General features: G+C 43.6%; 1 pseudogene; it reads right to left on the reverse strand.

Moving 5' to 3' along the window:
• Positions 1–739: 739 nt before the first annotated feature.
• Positions 740–2,800, reverse strand: LOC104428864 (annotated as a pseudogene).
• Positions 2,801–13,545: the final 10,745 nt, after the last annotated feature.

Below are 13,545 nucleotides of genomic sequence, written 5' to 3' on the forward strand. Positions count from 1 at the left end.
TATTCAAGAGATATCGAAGATTTATTTTGATTGTAATTGATTATTTGAATCAATCTAGGATTAGATTTGATACTCGTAAATTAGAGAAATATAATCATTCCTTTTTATTGATTGTTGTCTGTGTCATATAATGATTCCTTTGTACATTAAACAAGACAATTAATGAATACAAAAGTTTCCCACGTCTCCTTTTTTTTCTTGTTGCTTCTGCTTCAGATTTTGTCAAAACGGTTTGAGGAGGCCCATCATCAGTTCGTCTCCTTCGTTTTCGTCTGATTATGTTGTCATGGACAAAAATGATCGTTACTAGATTGCTCAATTCTCGCAACTCATATGGCATGTTATGGGTCATTAGGTGTTTGGCTAATGTCAAGCCCGAGTACATGTGTTTCTTGACTAATCTCGACTGCTTGATTGATCAGTGATGCTATATTTCATGATTAGGTCATGGACATATAGAGTGTTTCTGGATATGAGGAGCATGGCAGATTACTATATTGTGGAGTGTTTAAGTCAAAAAGGAGCAGAAAAACATGACCCTTTGTGTATCATTCAAATACTTAATACTATTTTTTAGTTCATAAAAATATCTCATATCACATATAAATGTGTACTTTCATAATGTAAACTAATTATTCATGCACACACTACCTTTCCATAAAAGATCAACACACCAAGGAGTATACTTAGATTTACTGGATTTGTTGCTAAAATAATGGCCAAAGCACACCATTCTTTTTCACTTCTTTAGCACAACCTCTTCTACCGTTTTCTTGCTCTCCTTCACTCGATGTAAGTTGCCCTTCTTCCTCAGCCATGCTCTAGCTGCAATTGCTTCTGCTTCCACTGCAGTAGCTTTTTCTTCTTCTGATTTATTCTTAGCGTCCTCCTTCGCCTTCTCGAGCACTTCGATGAGTCCCTCCAAGCAAGCCTCCTTATCCTCATCATCCGACTTGGACATCAAGTTCTCTGCCACGTCCGCCAGAGTCATCTTCATCTCCTGAAGCAACCGCCTCACCCTCGCGAACAGCGGATGCGACTTGATGCCCAAGTAATTCCTCACGAGCACCTTGAACGACTCGAAGCAGCAATACAACATCTCGATATGCTTGTCCATTCTCCCTCTACTGATTAGGGCTGAGTCGAGCTTCTAGACAAAGTCCATCGTAAACACAATGATCCTCTCGCCCCTGCACACCGACCACAGCTCGTCGATGAAGTTCAGGAGCCCTGAGAGCATGACCTTGCTCTCCTTGCTCTCTTCCCCACCTTTCGCCATTTTCTCGACAGGATCCGCTTTCTCTTCATCGTCTTCTTTCTCTTGCTTCTTCGTCTTCCTCTGGCCAGTCAGGTTGAGTGAGCAGTCAATGTCCTCGATCACTATGATCGACTTCTCGGATGTATCGATCAGCAGCTTCCTCAGCTCCATGTTGTCCTTGACCGTTGTGAGCTCCAGGTCGTACATGTCGTGGTTGAGGAAGTTGGCCATCACAGCAATCATTGTTGACTTGCCAGTCCCTGGCGGGCCATAGAGGAGGTAGCCACGCTTCCACACCTTGCTGATCCGGTCATAGTACTCTTTCCCTCGCCAGAACTTGAGGAGGTCGTTCATGATCTCCCTCTTCTTGCTCGGCTTCATCGCCAGGGTGTCGAAAGTCGAGGGGTGCTTGAATGCCACGTGGCTCCACTGGCTCGCCTTGGGGTAGCTCCAGTTTGAGCTCGGCTTCTTCGTGAAGAGCTTCTGCTGCCGGTTTTAAGCTGCCACTGCCTTCCCCTTCTCCAGGACGTGCTTTATGTAAGAGCCGGTGATCAAGCCCCGGTAGAGCAAAGACCCATTCGTTTTGCTTGTTTGGTCAGAGTCGGGTGAGTGTCGACCAAAATTCATCATTGGGAAAAGAATTAAAAAAAGAAACTTATTTCAGTACATAAACAAAGTGAACGGATTATTAAGTCCTTGATTAACATAAACCATGTTGACAAACATATAACAGGAAGACACTTGTGTATAGCGAGACAAAAGTTACCAAACTTATATGTTAAAGTATTTAAATATTAAACCATATATCCATCGATAGTTTAAGCTTTTAGAATAGTTGGTAGTAGTCCTACAAAATCTCACATGGTATCAGAGTATGAGGTTTTGAGTTCAAATCTTTTCAGAATTTTATTTGCCTCGCCAATTATATATTTCCACAGTTTCGGCTTAGGCCAAAGTTTAGCCTACTTGTGAGGGGGAGTATTAAAGTATTTAAATATTAAACCACGTTTATCCAATAGATTAAATTTTAAAACAGTTGACGATAGTCCCACAAAATCTCATATAGTAATTCCAACCCACACACGTTTGTGTACCTTTTGTCTTTAGACGGCGGGGACCAGGGAAACGGGGATAGGAACTTCTAGGAGATGATCAGGCTCGACGACCACCAGAGCTTGAACCCTTCAAATTCGTCAACGACCACCAGAGCTTGAACCCTTCAAATTCGTCGACAACCTCCTCGTCCTCGTCCATGCTGAGGACCAGCGACTTGCTGTCCTAGACGGACTTGACCTTGAGCCGCTTGACCTTGGCAGAGGCGCCCCCGCTCAGGTAGTTCTAGATCACGGTGTAGGCCTCACACTGCTCGAGCCGCTCCCCTGCAAACTCCGGGAACTTGATCTGGACGTATGGATAGACGTGGCCAACGGCCTTGAGAGCATAGGCCTCAACGTGCATGCGGAGTTGGAAAGGGAAGTATTGCTTGAACATGGCCCGCGCGAACATCAGGGCAGCCATGAAGGAGCCAAGGTCACCCCACATTTCTAATGCGGTCATCATGGTTTCGCCTCTTCTTCTTCTTCTTTTTATTTAAGGCTGAAGATGGAGAGGAAGTTCCAAGTCCAGCTTTTTCGATTTATCCTTCGATTTTATGTTGAGGGTTGTGCTTGTACTTGTCACGACCTCTCTTTTTCTGTCCAAAGGAAAATGATAGAGGTTTAGGGGTATTTGCCTAAAGAGGCGGACCAACGGCTCTGGATTAGGCGCGGGCTCTCCCAAGCCCATACATCGAGTGACGTTGGATTTTGTTTTTTAGTTCTTAACAATCTATGTATTTCTAGGAGTCGCCACTAGCCTATTGAAGTCTAGAAACCAATCAAGACGCGAGAGTGTTGTCTTGATTCCTATTCAACCAGAGATTTCTAGGAACAAGGACTTGTTTACGCCAATGTTTCTATTAGCACCCTTGCGGTACCACTAACTTGGAAGGTTATTTATCTAAATGGTCACGCAATCTTAATTACTAATTATAATCTTTATGAAATCACTAAGTGTCCATACAAATGTTTTTGTAGTTTTTTTTTTTTTTATGTCTAGACTAATCCTAACTTAATTTAGAAAAAAATACACTTAAATTATTGAAAAGCGCTGCGGTAAATAAACATCCAAGAAAATGAAAGGACTTGAAAGTAATGCGGAAAAGAAAGACCGATACAAGTTGGGTAAATAATATTACACGGCCTTGTTATCACGCCCCGGGACAGGACCCCCATGAGCAAAATGGGAATTTAAATGTGATTGAAATTACTCTAAATGCATGAAAATACTCTAAATAATTTAATCTACGCAACACGGATTATTTACAAAAAGGATTATAAAATACCAAAATAGAATTAAATTAGGAAAAATGACCTTATAAAATTAGGAAAATCTCCTAGATGTCATTTTTGGCTTAATTTGATACCATCCATAATTTTTATTTTTATTTTTGAAATTTTTTGATTTTTTGATTTTTTGATTTGAAAATAATTCCCTAAACCGATCTATGCTTGATTTACACTAATATTGCCCAATGCATAAATATCACAAGAACGGAGCTCGAATCGACCATTTCAAGATTGAAGCTTAGTTTGGGCATTTTGTCGAATACTTGGTGTGCATTAAATTAGCCCAAACAGCTTCCTCGATGTTGACACCTAACTTTTGATTAGGTTATTAATTAGGTCTTGTTTTCTTTTATGTTTCCTTTTTTTAGATAATAAATAATAAATAACAAAAAACAACAAAAAAATCAATAAAAACAAAAGAAAACAAAAATTGGCAGCCGTGCCCGGCCCCTCCTTTTTCTCCCTTTGCGGACCCAAGCCCACCCTCCTTCCTCCTCCGGCCCGGCCCGCGCGACCTAACCCTTCCCCCTCCTTCTTCCTTCTCCTTCCTTCTCCTTCTCTGTGCCTCTGCGCATTACGCGCGGCGGCCGGCGATGCGCTCAAGGGCAGCCTATGGAAAAGAGGAACGGAGGTAGGCCGCCGAAGGAGAGGACGACGCACATGCGCCTTCAATGCGCGCCTTTAATGCTGAGATGAGACGCCGGTTCGGCCGCACCGAGGCCGGTCGGCACACGGAGGATCGGCGGCCAAACCTCTCCGTCGACCGGATTCCCTCGCCTATAAATAAGCCAGCACCACCTCCATTGAAGAACACACAGAGAGAGCGAAAGATCGAGGGCTGCAAAGCTTTGAACCTCCCACTGAGAGACTTCAGAGGGGGGTCGAGGACAAGCAGGCCGAGATCCGGCAGCACCGAGATCGCGAGCTCGAAAACCTTCGCCTGAGAGACTTCAGGGGAAGGCTGAAGAGCGAGCGAAAGGGAGAGCGGGTCGTGAGCTTAAACGACCTCCCACCGAGAGACATTGGGGGAGGCCGCCGGCAAGCGAATCCGCAGAGAGGAGGGAAATCAGCGAGCGTAAGGGGCTGAGCGAGTAGGTTTCAGAGAGCAGGGGTCGGTGAAGGCCCAGATCTGGGGTCGATTTAGCTCCGTCGCACCCCCCGACGCCACCTCGAGTCATGCCCGACGCCGCGCGCACCCGGATCTCGCGGCTGAAGGCCCGCGTCGCCACGACCGCCACTCGCTGCTCCACCACCGGCGACTCCAACCGATCCGTCGCCGCCGACGACTCCGCCCGATCTCGCATCCCCGACGCCTGCCTCGCCGACCTACGCCGCCTTGCCGTGCCCTCGTTGCAACAGTAACGGCCGTGCTCGCCCACGTCGCCACTGCTGCTCCGCCTCCTCTCGAGAACCCAAGCGAACTGCTCGTCGTCGTCACCGCTTCTTGAGAATCCAAGAGCCGCCCGTCGTCTTCACCGAAACCCTAGCCGTCGCCCACCGCCGCCGCCGCCGCCGAGTCACCGGGTAGCGTCGAACGCTTATCGTCACTCTCCCTCGGCGCCGCGGATCGTCGGAAGCTAGGGTTCTGTGAGTCGTCGCGAAGAGGAAGCCGGGTCGGAAAGCGGGTCGGACCCGGGTAGGGTTTCCTTCGAGTCGGGCCGGTCACGCGTGGACTAAATTCACACGGGCCTCGAGAGAAGTGGGCCTGTTTTTGGGCCGACTTGTTTTCTAAAAAAGAAAAAAAAAATCAAAAATATTTTATTTTCCATTCTGGGCGAACGGCCGGGTCGGACCCAACCGGGATCCGACCCGGTTGTTTTTAAAATATTATTATAATATAAAATAATATTTAAAAAAATCAAAAATCAAAAAATATTTTATTTTCCAAAAATGTCAAAAATTCATGAAAAAGCCAAAAAGACTTGTATTTTTCCAAAAAATACCAAAAATCCAAAAAATCCTTTTTATGTCCAAAAAATTAGAAAATGATTCAAAAATGTTTTTCCTCCCAAAATGCATGGAAAATCCCTCGAACATCCAAAAACCTCAGGGTTTAAACAAGATTAGGTACCGAAAGGGCATTAGTGATTAACTAGTGTAATCAAGTCCCCGATCCTAATTTCTCTCGGTTGCGCAGAGTGAGTATTTCTCCCGATACTTCACTTGGGTTTCTAATCAACCCACCTCAAATCGATTAGTGGCGACTCCATTTTAAAAATTGATTTACAAAGTTAAAAATTTAGACTATTAAAGTCGTGAATTGGTGGACTTGGGAGAGTCCGGGCATAACTAACTTCAGCCGAGCCATTAGCCTCCTTTAGGCGCTCGTACCCGATCACGGGCGCCGGAAAAGAGGTCGCACAGCTTGGCGACTCCGCTGGGACTTTGAGGACTTAGGCCATTTTTGTCTTGTTTAAATTCTTTACTGACTTAGGTTTTTTTCTTCATGCAGGTCAAAAGCTTAGAAATTTATTTTAATTTTGCCTAAAATAGATTATCTTGTGATTATAAATTGTTGTGTATGCTTTACTGTTTTAGCACTACACATGGCACACACAACCCGGCCGCCGGACTTGGGCCGCCATAGGATTTCTAGGATGGTGTTAAGAAAGATACGACCTCGAACGCGAGACTGCGATGTAGAGGTTGCCTTTCTTTTCCCCGAATTTCTTAGCCGAGATTAGAAGGGTATTCTGCTAACGTGAGACTGCGACGGGCGGATATCCTTTTAATCTCAACAAACCTTCTCAGTTAGAAATCGAGCCGCACATATCATGCGCATGTCTATGTGATTGCCATCAATTTTCTCATGTGAAGTAAGTTTTTATTTCGTGTAATTTACTTGCCTTCCTGTATATATTGAGTGGTCCATGATTAGTCTAGGATTTAATACCACGGTCATTTAAATTTGAAAGTGATTGTTATAAAGTTAAAAAAAAAACTTTTGCAAAAAAAAATTACTTTCAGTTGATATTTTTATTCTCAAGCATGTTACAAGATTCTTTTCCGCAAGAATTTTCATTTGCCTAAAAAAAAATGGGATAGAAACCTTTTTCAAAATTTGTTGCAACTCATGCTTTCTTCGCCTTTCAAATTAAATATCTTTTTAGCTCATGTTAACATGCCATGTGCCCTTTTTCAATCCATGTTTAGGAAATCCTCTACCTTTTCATGAATAAACAAAAATAGTAGGATTAGGTTGTCATCATGGACTGACTCCCTATTTACGCCTTGTATTCACACACGCTTGTTTACTCATGACTAGGTAATCACGGAACGTCAACGTTTGCCGATCCAGACTCGTTCAAAAGCAAGAGTAAGAATGGCCGAAGAAAACGTACCAAGCCGTATTGCGGTCATGGAAAGTGAAATGAAGCAAGTCTTCAATGTGCTTCAACAACTTTCAAAGCAAGATAGACTCCATCCGTGGCAAACTTACACCTGCCCCGCCTCGCCGAGGTATTGTTGCCACCATCATCTACCGGGGGTGATCAAGGTGGAGATATCGACGATAACATGCCCGAATTGGAGGATGATCCGCACCCAACCATGATTGAGAAAGCTAGGCCAGACAGTTTGTCTAAAATTGAGCATGACAAACGCCTCGAAAAGCTTGAGGAGAAGCTGAAACAACTGCAAGGCCTCCAAGATCCTACTTTGACGGATCTCTCCATTTATTCCAATGTCAAAATGCCGGAAAAATTCAAAATGCCGGAATTTGAGAAGTACGATGGAACAACTTGCCCTAGGGCTCATTTGCAAATGTACTTGGTTCGAATGACCCAATACGTTAATAATGCACCATTAATGATCCAGTTGTTCCAATCAAGTCTAATAGGCCCTGCCCTAAGATGGTACATTACCAAGAACATGAATCTCCTCGAAACATGGAGCGAAGTGAGTGAAGCATTTCTCAAGCAATATAAGTTCATAATGGACATTACCCCTTCTCGTGAGGATCTCGAGCGTACTGAAAAGAAAAAGCATGAATCGTTCAAAGAATATACTATCCGATGGAGGAATCTGGCCGCCCAAATCAGTCCTGAACCAACAGATTTCGAGCTGAGAAAGATGTTTATCAAAACCCTCCCTTACGAGTACCGCGATCGAATGGTAACTACGATCGCTGAATCATTTAATCAACTCATTCCAGTAGGGGAGCAAATCGAGATAGGGTTGAGAGATGGTTGGTTCACTGAACCTGCATCCACGGGTAGGTTCAGCATGAAGAAAGATAAAAACCCCGGTAGATGTCAATGCGACCTACAATCATTCTCCAACACCAGACAAGTGCAAGACAGCAACATCACCACCAGCCGTCCCATCTTAGCGTTACAACAACAAGAGACAATTTACTCCTCTTCCTGGATCTCCGTCACAGGTACTGGCAGTCCTCCGGAAAAAGAACCTCCTTTCAATTGAGCCAAAACGACCCAACGCTGAAAGTTTTTCCAACTATGACCTGTCAAAGATATGCGACTATCACATGGAAGAAGTGGGGCATTCAACCGATGAGTGCTTCGCCCTCAAGAGTCGAATCCAGAACCTGTTAGACACTAAAGCTTTCTCATTCCAAGACAATCCGCTCCCTGATCACACCAACAAAGTAAACGCGGTATTCAGTTTTGAAGATAGTCAGAGCAGAAACGTCGAAGCACATACCGCTGACATCTATCAAGGACTGGTGAAAGCCGGGTATTATTCAGGCAATGAAGTGCCACCCTTAGCAACAGAGAAAGAAGGGCTAGATGACATGACCACCATGTTTGGAGACCTTTTCATGGACACCATCAATGAAGGACTGTAAGGGGAAATGGGTGCAGGCCCGCTCGAGTAGAACCCTTTTTAATTTTCTTTTGTATTCCCCTACGTGGGAACTTGTACTTTTTCTTAAGTCTGGCTTGTTTTTATTTTCAACATCAGTTCCGCTTGAGGAACTAACTTTTGAAAACACTTTTCCAAAATGTAAATCCACCTATTAAATAAAGTTGAAAATATTTTGAGAGCATGAGGCGGTATCCCAAACCAGCCCGGTGATGCTATCCAACCATGAAAAAAATATATCATCCAAGGAGAATACTAAGAGCTGGGCTTCCTCATGCTTTTTCTCCCCCGAATACATATTTTGAAAACAAAAAAACACTTCATCACCAAAATCTTTCAAAAAAGATGATAAATTTAATCATGTTTGTCTTTCTGACTCACTCACTTCATGTCTTAGAAGATCATTCCCGTCCCATTTGACTTAGTGTGACAGGGGCATTTAAAGCTGGCACATCGTGTGAGCTCGCCAAATTCAAAAATACCCTTTCAAGAAGGCAGTGGGGCAAACAGAAAAAATCATCCCACTTCAAAGAATGCATACGCCATCCCCAAGAGCTCTGTGCACTCCACCTTGCTCCTGCCCAACTCCTTCTCAAGCCGGAGCAATATCTTTTCCTCACAACATGCCTGAGCAACTAGATCCTGTGGTTTCATCAACGGGACTTCCAGCTTCGACAAGCCCAAAAGCACAAGGAATGGATCTTTTCTCTTTCTTTGAATTGGCTACTGTCAACAGAGAAGAAATCCAGACAGATGAAGCAGTCTCTAGCCCCTATTCAAAATGAGGACCTGGAAACCTGACTTCCTATTCAGACGCATGCTCTCGCAAGAAGTAATTGCCATCAGAGAATTGGAGGTTTTGATTGTCCATCTCAGATTCCATAGAAGCTTGAAGTACATGACTTTGCTCAATGCTGTTAATGGTCATATAGTCAAAGACATAAGAAAATTCCACAGAAGGAAGGCGTTGAAGATAAATCGACAAACATCAATCATGCATACGTGGCCATGAGTGAGGAAGGCCAATCGAAAGAAATGTCAAACTATGCCAAGATAAAGAGGCCATCATCGACATTCAAATATCTTTAGGAGCTAGCACATACAAGTTTTGGAGAAGAGTAATTTGGTATCGTTTCCAATACTCCCCACTCTTTGAATTCACTTTTGACATATTTTCTTCTATTGACAGGAAGTATAGGATTCAAGAAACAAGCTTAATGGTTAATTTGGGCAAATCAAATGATCCATATCGATTTACCTAACTTGGTATGAAAGGAAGTGTCGTCTAGGAGCCGGTTCGGTTAAATAAAAAAGAAGCGCCCTACGGACACCATCGGCGCTCTAGCCGAGTGGTATCCGGGAAGAAGCAAAGGTCCGGTCGGGGTTCAATCGACGCGGCAGTTAGCGGCTTGGTAAAAATAATAAAAAAATCAATGAGAGGCACTTGCAAATTATGAGAGAACATGTGACATAACAAAGCAAGGGACATAGGACTTCGTGTCCCCATCTCACTTCAGGTCCATCCAATCATCTGCAAACCAATGAAGGGTAAAGTTGTATCGCTTCCAGTTATTCAACTTTTGAAAGAGTTCATGACTAACACATTCCCTCTTGTTTGTTGCAGGATCACCTGACTGTCAAAATCAAGGATAACGAATCAATGAGAAGCATGTCTTGTTTGTTGCAGGATTACCTGACTGTCAAAAACAAAGATAATAAATCAATGAGAGGCATGATAAACTCTCCCAAGCAAAATGGCGTCTCAACTATCGCCAAAACAAATGATAGAGATCCTTCAGGCCTCAATTCACCTTTAATTTTGGCCCTGTTGATTGATCCATTTTCATCTGCAGGGGTAAAAACAGAGATGCCCGATCATATTCCCAATCCTTGGCTGATCATTCATGTGTCATATCCCTAATCAATAAGGACAACCATTGGCATCCATTTGCGAATAACCCTTTTGATGTTCAAAATCTAACATATTTGGAAAAACCATTCTGTTAGCCCTTAAAGCTATCAACAAGGTCTTTTTGAGCAAAAGCCATTCATTTGTTTTGAGAGTACAAACTCTCTCATGATTAAAATGCTGCATGCCTTTTCTAAATGGATTTTTGCATGATGATTTTGTCTGTCTAAATCACTGATTCCATCAAGGATTATTAGAATAGACAACTAAGTGAAGAATACAAGATTCATTGAGCATGCTGGATGAGGCGCGTCAGAATGATCAAAGGCAAGCCATATCCTACACACAGTCCCCATCTATACACTTGTGAGATGAGTGCAGAAGATTCCATGGCTGCGGGGGTAAAGAGTTCTCTCGCGAATGGTACGATAACCAAAATAGTGAGAGGCATTCCATCGCTCACCCCATTGAGCCCCATACATTGGTGAAGCTTCTCTCATACCCAGTCAAGAACAACCCCTACACCGGGGCAGATTAGAAGCGAAGCAGCATCACAAGGTGAGAAGAGAGATAGAAATTTTCTTGCTCGCACTTGCATCAATCTTTGGGTGTCTTTATTGCATATGAACACTCGCATTAATTTAAGTGCCCTAGAGTCATGAAGAACAATTCTTTCTTTACGCACTTGTATCTATTGTACAACCCAATTGAGTCCGTAAATTCACCCTCACATGGAGGCAAAATGAAGCTACGCCGTTTGAGCAAACATAATCAAAAGCGCCGGCAAAAGATGAAGACTCAATAGTCTAACAAAGGCGTTTGCTTGAACTTGTCAAGATCAGCTCTCAAGCAACAAAAATAAAAAAACATGGGCATAAAAAAGCAGTGTACTTGGTAAAAGCAAGGTCAATGCCCATAAATGAAGAATTGGAATAAAAATAGGGGCATGAAAAAGCAGTGTGCCTGGTAAAAGCAAGGCCAATGCCCCCCAGTCAAAAATGCAGCCAAGAAAATGTTGCTGTTGTGGTCCATAGAACCTCCATTTGACAGTGAGAAGAAAGACTGGTGACAAATGCCAAGGCAATCACCAGCTCTTACCTTTTTACACATGAATCAAGCCTACATTGCATCCCATTGTAAAAGTCTCTTCAGACTAGGGGCACTTCAATTAACGTAGGATTTCATATGTCTATAAGCATTGCTCGAAGAAGTACGAGCAAGACTATTCTATCTCTCTTCGCAGGACTCTTGACTTGCAAACCCAGAGATGATCGTGCGGCACTTCGTTCATGAGCCTTGACCTCAACGGTCCCATTTGATGAACAATTGACCAAGTCTTCATCACAATTTCAACAAAGACCTCTCACATTGGTAAAGTCGTACCACTTGCGAGAATACTCGGACTCCCCGCCGACATGATGACGTGAGAAGTGTGGTTCTTATAAATCCCGCATCAATGGTCAGGATAGCCTTTTCCATGAGAAAGAGTGGAAAGTCCTTTCAGACTGAAAGTCCCTCATCTGGCATGCTCAAGACATCTACATTTGGAATGAAGGTTGTCTTTCAAAATTTTCCCCGGTGGAACTCAGATGATGCAAAACTGACAAAATTATCATGCATGAATCTCATTTGAACTCATGAATTTACAACATATACAATCATGTGTGCATATTGTGCAAATAACAGACATACTCTCAGAGATCAGAGATATTGCCAAGTAAGCATATCCCTATCCCCATTTGTCTTAAAGTACCTATCACTGTCCAGGTACTCTTTTCTTGACACTCGACCTGTTCGAGTTGTCCCCAGAGTATTGATACTTGTGACTGACCAAGTATCTCTTGGAATACCTACTGCTGTCTAGGTATCCCCATATCGTCAAGTACCCACCGTTGTCCATTTATCTTTGTACTTCCTTTTCATGACACTCAACTTGCCCAAGTTGTTCACAAATAATAGTAGCCTGTTCACGCATTCCATCGTTTGTGTACCTGCGCCTACCCAGGTATGCCTTCTTACACTTGAACCAACTGAGTGGTACCAGGTTGTATCATTAAATACTTGTGTTCATCCAAGTATTCCAGTCCTTTATACACCTGTGGCTATCCAGGTGTTCCACCCTTTTAAGTGCTCGCCCCATCCGTAAGCCTCATACTACATTCAAGTTTATGTTACCTGTGAGGTGAGAAACCTTCACGAATATCCTGTGCACGTCCTGATATTCCCTTTACCTAGTGAGGTGAGAGACCTTCATGAATATGCGAGGCACGTCCTCAATATTCCCAAATTACTAGGAGGTGAGAGACCTTCACGAATATCTCAGGGACGCCCTCGATATTCCCAATTACTAGGAGGTGAGAGACCTTCACGAATATCTCAGGTACGTCCTCGATATTCCCATTACCAAGGTGAGAGACCTTCACGAATATCCTGTGCACGTCCTCGATATTCCCAATTACCAGAAGGTGAGAGACCTTCACGAATATCTTAGGTACGCCGATATTCCCAATTACCGGGGAGGTGAGAGACCTTCATGAATATCTCGTGCACGCCTCGATATTCCCATTACAGAAAGGTGAGAGACCTTCACGAATATCTCAGGTACCTTCACGAATATCTCGTACGCCCTCGATATTCCCAATTACCAAGGTGAGAGACCTTCACGAATATCTAAGGCACGCCTCGATATTCCCAATTACCGTAAGGTGAGAGACCTTCATGAATATCTCAGTACACCCGATATTCCCAATTACTGATAAGGTGAGAGACCTTCACGAATATCCTGCACGTCCTCGATATTCCCATTACTGGGAGGTGAGAGACCTTCATGAATATCTCAAGTACACCTCGATATTCCCAATTACTGGAAGGTGAGAGACCTTCACAAATATCCTGTGCACGTCCTCGATATTCCCAATTACCAGGAGGTGAGAGACCTTCATGAATATCTCAGGTATGCCCTTGATATTCCCAACTACCAGGAGGTGGGAGACCTTCACGAATATGCGGGGCACACCCTCAATATTCCCAATTACCAGAAGGTGAGAGACCTTCATGAATATCCAAGGAGGTGAGAGACTTTCACGAACATGTAAGGCACGCCCTCGATATTCCCAATTACCAGGAGGTGAGAGACCTTCATGAATATCCAAGGTACGTCTTCAATA

This window comes from Eucalyptus grandis, chromosome 10, assembly GCF_016545825.1.
Source record: "Eucalyptus grandis isolate ANBG69807.140 chromosome 10, ASM1654582v1, whole genome shotgun sequence".
Classification (NCBI taxonomy): domain Eukaryota; kingdom Viridiplantae; phylum Streptophyta; class Magnoliopsida; order Myrtales; family Myrtaceae; genus Eucalyptus; species Eucalyptus grandis.